This window comes from Euprymna scolopes, chromosome 2, assembly GCF_053919585.1.
Source record: "Euprymna scolopes isolate OS-2025 chromosome 2, ASM5391958v1, whole genome shotgun sequence".
Classification (NCBI taxonomy): Eukaryota; Metazoa; Mollusca; class Cephalopoda; order Sepiida; family Sepiolidae; genus Euprymna; species Euprymna scolopes.
The window spans coordinates 71,628,440-71,635,805 of record NC_136483.1 but is presented as its reverse complement, the minus strand read 5'-3'; the positions used below and the strand labels follow the sequence as shown (position 1 = coordinate 71,635,805).

Sequence of the window (7,366 nt, the reverse complement as noted above, 5' to 3'; positions counted from 1 at the left end):
CACACAGTGACTTAGTCTACAATACATTTTAGTTTACATTGTGCTGTAGAGAACCAACTGTTGATTTTATAAAATTATTTTTTTATATACAACGGACGGCTAGAATTAAAGTTTAAAATGAAAAAAAGTCAAGTACCATAGTTCAGTTATGCTTTAAACAGAAATATTCATTTCGATGCCAGGCTATTTCTGCTTGTGTAGTCATAAAACTTCTCCAATGCACTGTTGATGATGTTAGGCTGTATAAAGTGTTAACTCTAGTTAAAATCGCCTGTGCCTTCTTTCATATGCGTTTTTCGAGTCTTGATTATCGATATTTATCGATGACGTTCCGATACAGAACCTATCCAAGAACACTACCAAATACATAATCTATATCTGTGTGAAATTTCATAAAAATCGGCCGAGCCGTTTCAGAATCCATAGGGAACGAACTCAAATACAGAGACAAAATTCCTTTCACACACACACACACACACACACACAATATATATATATATATATATATATATATATATATATATATATATATATATATATATATATATACTAGCTGTACCCTGCCACGCGTTACTGTGGCTCAATTTGGTGCAATGGAAAAATCTATTAAAAAGAGAAAATACATGTTTCTTATATTCTTAGTACAGCAACTGACTCCAAAAAGTGAAAAAAAAAAAAAAAAAAAAAAAAAAAAAAAAAGGCGAAAATGAAAAAAAATAGTACTCTTGCAGAATTGGATCCGGATGCTCGGGGATTTCCGTCAATCATGGCTTGGGCTCGACCAACAATCAGTGGATTAAGCCGAACGTTGCTAAAATATTTAAACGCTAAATCGAGTTTTTTTTTCTCTTCAAAAATGTGAGTTTTTAATTAATATTTGGGTGTGAGGAGGGTTACTATGTACAGATTCAAGAAAGTTGTCCACAAACAAATAAATGAAAGCAAAGGTAAGGTAACTGGATATTTTTTAAATGTTTTTATTTAATGTAAAATGTTTAATCGGCTCGAAAAGCACACAGTGTTTATCGATGTATTTGAAAAAGACTCTGTTGAATGTGTTAAGTTTGGGAAAATAAGCTAAAAACTATACAAAACAGTGTCAGAAACCCACCGAATATATTACATAGGCTGACATATTCGGTGGGTTTCGGACAGTATTTTGTATAGTTTTTTAGTTTTAACTCATTTTCCCAAACTTAAAGTAATCAACAGTGTTCGCCACCATTTGTATTTTTTCAAATACATCGATAAACACGGTTTTTCGAGCCGACTAAACGTTACATTAAATAAAACGGGTTTGTATTACTAAACACAGACACTAAAAAGTTGTCGAGAAATAAATATATAACAAATAAATGTTATAAAAGGCAAGATAAGTTACTTTTATACCTAACTGAATAAGATTTTAGTGTTTTTATTTAATGTAAAATGTTTAATCGGTTCAAAAGCAAGCAGTTTTTATCGATATATTTGAAAAATACAAATGGCGACAGACTGTCTTGAACTGAATAAGTTTGGGAAAATGAGTTAAAACTAAAAAAAACTATACAAAATACTGCCAGGAACTGACTCAATATATGTTACCGTGACATAAGCTGACAGATATTCGGTGGGTTTTTTTAACAGTATTTTGGATAGTTTTTAGCTTTAACTCATTTTCCCAAACTTAATGTGTTTCACACAGTCTGCTGCCATTTGTAATTTTCAAATATAGCGGTAAACGATGTGTTTTTCGAGCGGAATAAATATTTTACATTAAATAAAAACACTAAAAAATTATCCAGTTTGGTACAAAAGTAACTTATCTTGCTTTTGATAATATTTGTTATACAATTGTTTTTTTGACAACTTTTTCGAATCTATGTGTACAGTAATACAAACCCAATAAAAACATTAAATTATCCAGTTAGGTAGAAAAGTAACTTATCTTGCCTTTGAAAACATTTACTTGTAATATATTTATTTTTCTTGAGAACTTTTTCAAATCTTTGTGCACGTACAAACTCGAAGGGGGGATTTTTCTGTCTATTTTTATTTTTGGTACCGTGCTATTTTAAAATAGTTTTTCCAAGTTAAATTTAAATTTTACGATATCTTTGTTTTTTGTTTTTTGTTTTGTTTTTGTGTGTTTTTTTTTTTTTTTTTTTTTTTTTTTTTTACATTAGGTCCACCCCACAAAATATGGGGCCTAATCAATTTGAAAAATAAATACATATCCAGACTTTCTCCAGAAAGTGACTTAGGCGTATAAGAAATATCGCTAAGAATTGATAGCTTTTGGAAGTCAGCAAGTACATCCTTCTCACTGATTGTGTACATAAAAATTCTGTGTAATTCACAATAAAACTATTTGTAAAAAATGTTTCCATTTACGTGAAAATTTATTTTTGCATAAAATAAAATTTAATTTTGTTGCATTTTGCATCAACATAAAGTATTAATTTATTTGAATACTTACGTCGAAAGTAAACTTAAAACCACTTTTGCGTTGACGCAAAATTATATGTAGAAATTTTATAAGCGTTTACAAGAGGCCCCTTACGTTAATTTGCCTTAATCTGTTAGATATTAGAGACCCTACGTTAATATGGATTTTGACAATGATCACACCGAGTGTATGGTGACACATATCTGTAAAATATGATCATTCTCAGGGTTGAAAGAAAGATAGGTGGCATCACGTTAAGACAGGGGCGCGGTCAAATGCTGAAGAATAAGCAGAGAGGATGACGAATGATGCCACATTTTGAACGGAGAGAAAATTAAGGTTTTCACATAAGTCTCCCTCTGGAAGATGTGCCAACGAGACACCGCCAATAATGTAGAAATAATCTAAGCTGAATGTTACCTCGGTCTCTGTTCGGACATGTCACTCATTTCGGTAAGTTAGAAAGTTAAGTCTAAAAAGAAAATAATTATTAGGATAACATTAGTCTCTTTCTCCTAAGTAAATTCTTTCCAGTTAAAATCTTGAAGAAAACTCGGTGAACGTCTTATTGTGTCTATTTTCATCGCACGTGTATTTTATTTTGTTATTGAAAATGTTACATATTTACCGTTGGTGTTATTAAAGACTTAAAAGGATTGAGCATCGTGTTCTTTTTCCGACTTTACAAACGAAAAGTATTGTTTGCCTTTAATTACAGAAACAATCACAATAACATTGAGCGTTCACACACACGCACACACACACACACACACACACACACACACACACACACACACACACACACACACACACACACACACACACACACACATAAACACTCACTCGAAATGCTAGACTATAGAATTCTCTCCTAGTTCCCTGCTTCCCTGTGTGTTCTGACATGCCGAAGTTTAAATGTAATGTGAAAAGACACTTCGTTCATCTCCTCACATCTCCATTAGACATAGTCCCAAATAGTAGCCTCTTACGTCAAAGTGGAAATATGCTTTGTTTTGAGTGAACAAAAGTAAATAAAATTACTGTGATTGTTCGTGTATGTATGCATGTGTGTGAGAGAGATGGGAAGAGAAAGAGAGAGGCACTCATCCGTTTACGTTCATTTTGTTTTCCATTTGTCTTTTTTTTAGTTAATTTGTTAAACTATGCCGTCTTTTGTTGTATAAGTGTCAAGTTTCGTCGAGATATTTCTTATAGTACAAGTCTCCTGATCTGTTGTGTGTGTGTGTGTGTGTGTGTGTGTGTGTGTGTGTGTGTGTGTGTGTAAGACAGTGAAGGAGTGGTATTTTGCTGCTAGATGAGTTTGTCGGGAGAATGTACCTTCAGGGAGGGAGTACAAGTACAATGAGTTTAACAGAGCACAATTCATTAAAGTACTTGCTGGGATGCAACATTGCAGCGATGGAACAGAGTTTGGAGTTTGACCAATACTGCGGGACCAATTAGATTTGAGACTCTTTTTGGGACTCTATCTAAGAGAGACTAATTGTAGATGCACTATCCTCTATGTCGAAATAATATTCCGTTTATGGGCGAATGATGGCTTTGTAGAGACATGGGATACTCTTAGATGTGAGTAATTTTCTAGTACCATGGAGGGAACTCACTTTCTTTACAGCAGTATTGACCATGTCCTCAATGTATTTGTTCCAATTCATGGTGCCTGTGAATATTAGCTTGAACGATTAGCTCTTAGGCAAGTCATGGCTATCTGTGGTTGGGAAGGCTTCTTGTAATTGTAAACATGTTCTTTTCTATTCACTAGGTACCTCCAAATAGCACCACAGAATTAATCTCCCTATATGAAACACGATTGTAACTTTGATATATATCAGTATCATCATCATAACTTTTGTACTATTCAAAAAGAAGCCTAAAATAAATTGCTGTTAATGTCCAATTTTAAACATAGAATTTTGAGAGAAGGCTTTCTAATTTTTCTAATTATTTTAATCTATATATATATAAAAGCGAAAATGTGTGTATGTATGTATGTTTGTATGTTTGTATGTGTGTTTGTGTCTCCGCTAAAAACTTTCGACAGACACGACGAAAATTCACAAATTCGGTATCATATTGAAGCCCCATCCTTCGCACGAAAAATATCGAAAAATTGGCCAAAAACGTTTATTTTTTCACCCCGAAATCGACAATTTTCGACAAACGTGACGTTTTCGTGACGACGACCGGTTCTAAGTATGCGTCAGATGACGTCATGACATGATTTACTTTAAATAGTTGAAGAATTGACTAAATTTCATGTCCGTCGCGTTAACTCAGTTGGTTAGTGCGTTGGTTCGTTATCTAAACGTTTTGGGTTAAAATCGTGGTGTGAGATGTCTTTTTTTTTTTTTTTTAATTTTTTTTAAATTTAAATATTGAACCAGTGTTATTTAAGCCATAACGTTCGTTTTTCTGGGTTTTTTTTTTACTTCGCTTATCCACCCCCAACCACACACACAAAAACACCCGGGTACCCACCGATTTTTTAAATTTTAATATCGAAACAGGCTTATTTAAGCCATTTTTCACGTGTTCGTTTTTCTGTTTTCTTTTTTGTTTTTTCGATTTTTACATTTAACATCGTTCGTTTGCCTTACGTTAGTTTTTTTGTGTTTTTTTTCGATGTTTTGATTACCCCCCTCCCTTAAGTTTTAACGCTCGTTTTTATGTTTTCTTTTTTTACTTCGCTTATAACAAACAAACCTGGTCATTGACCTCATTTACTGAATAGCTATTGCTTATGTCGTCATCGTCGTCATCGTCGTCGTCGTAACGCTCTACGACTTCCGTGCGCGCACCTGTCAATTTGGTTCTTAAATAAATTCAAACATCTTTCAGTAACTGATTATGCTGGCCGATTTTATTTTCAAACTTCGCCTCAGGGCTTCGGGTTCGATCCTACCAACTTTTACCCCCCCCCGGTTTCTTTTTTATTTAAGAGCACACATCTCCAAACACCTGGGCAACACCGGTAACCCCGCTAGTATAATATAAAATTGACTATTGCCAACTGCAAAATAGCGAAGTAGACAGAGCTTTCACGATTTATCACTGTAAAAGTATGCTTTATGTGTCACTGGTGACTATCGTTTTTCAGCGCCTTTATAACCCTCAAAAGTATGGGAACCCGTACCGTATTAGTTCCTATAGTAATATATTATCCGTTTGAATTCATGTATTCAGATAGCACGGTTCGTTAGTGTTGTTGTTGTTCACTGTTTTTTTTTTTCAGTGTATTCTTTACGTTAAAAAAGAGAACGTATTTGATGTTCAATTAATGTTTAATGTACGTATCATATATATTTTTTTAAATCAATTATTCGTCTTTTTCTTTTTTTTAATTTAAATATATATTAATTAAAAAATATACTTCGAATTTTCAGTAGTGCCTTTTAGGGAATAACCTATATGTGTTTATTAACCAAAATAATTATATACTCTTAAAGATAGAAGTTTTTATAGTATGGGAAGAATATTAGCCAAGCGGGCAAATAACTAGATAAATATTTTAAAATGATAAATTCATATTTTCAAATAAATATAGTATTTCTGTAAATATCAAAGTCCAACAAAGCAAAATAATAGCGAAAAGTCATTACTTTCATTATTCGTATTTTAGGGTTCTGGCAATCCTTAGACATTGAAAACTTTACATAAAATGTTCATTTTGGTATATAAACACCACCTCAGAAAGACAGGATTTTGTTTGCTTATTTCTCAAGATAAAGAGTGATATTTTTTCAGATTACGATAATTTAATCTTTATTTTAATTTCAATTAAATAAAATATTTGACTTTAACTTCCTATAAATATAACTTCATTTGGGGAGATTCAAAAACACAACTGATAAACACAGTGTTTTAATATACGCACAAAATGCTGATATCACCGAATTTATTGAGAACTTTGGAGATCCCTACTATTCACCTTTAAAACACATTAATATATATATATATATATATATATATATATATATATATATATATATATATATATATATATATATATAAGATATAGGGAGAAAGATAATAAATCTATGTGCCGTCAACCCCCCCTCCTCTTTTTTAAAAATTACTAATCGAATAGTTATTACATAACAAATTGTAGTTTTAGTGTATTGCACTTTTCACAATTTTTTCTAAAAAATATTTCTTCGACATACTGGTCACTTCCGGTTTACATAACCTGAATGATTATGTTTTATTTATTTATTTTTTATAAACAATCTATTTACTCAGGATTTACGTATTTATTTAACTTTGAATCTTGCAAATAATTATTTCCATTTGTATATGGTAATTCTGGATGAATACAAAGGGGAATGATATTATGTTTCTGAACTTTATTAGGTGTCGAAGCTAATAACAGGGTTCTGAATTAGCCCAGAGTTAAAATGGACACCCCTTAAATAGTGTACTAGCAGGTACCTGGCGTTGCCCGGTCATAAAATATTTTAATTCATGTAGATTTCATATTTATTATTATTATTATTATTATTATTATTATAGAGTCAATACTCTATTGATTATTGTATTTTATCCAATATATATAGTAATGATTATAAAAGTTTTTCAAAAAAATTCTGTGTCATCAGCTGGAATCGAAACCAAAACATTCAGCGCTCTAGCCTTTGTCGTTATTTAGCGTTTTTGTCTGCATCATTGCCGTCTTAGCTATCACCAGATGGAGAAAAAGAAGCTAAAGATTAAGCGACATTAAGCTAAAATTTATAAAATATATACGCATGCTTAGAAGTTAGTCGACTTACTCGTGCCAAGGCCAACTGTTTTGTTTTAATTTTGACATCTTAGTAGCTATTATTACAGACTAAAACAAATCGAAAGTGTTCGCGATATCCGAATACCCTATATATCAATTATTCAGAGATGAGTTAACAAAAATTAATGATAAAATAA

General features: G+C 31.9%; 1 long non-coding RNA gene across 1 annotated transcript in view; it reads left to right on the top strand.

Annotated features, from left to right (window-relative positions):
* LOC145292175 (uncharacterized) overlaps window positions 1-7,366 on the top strand; it is a 103,066-nt gene that overhangs the window by 17,653 nt on the left and 78,047 nt on the right. The gene's annotated exons all lie outside the window — the stretch shown is intronic.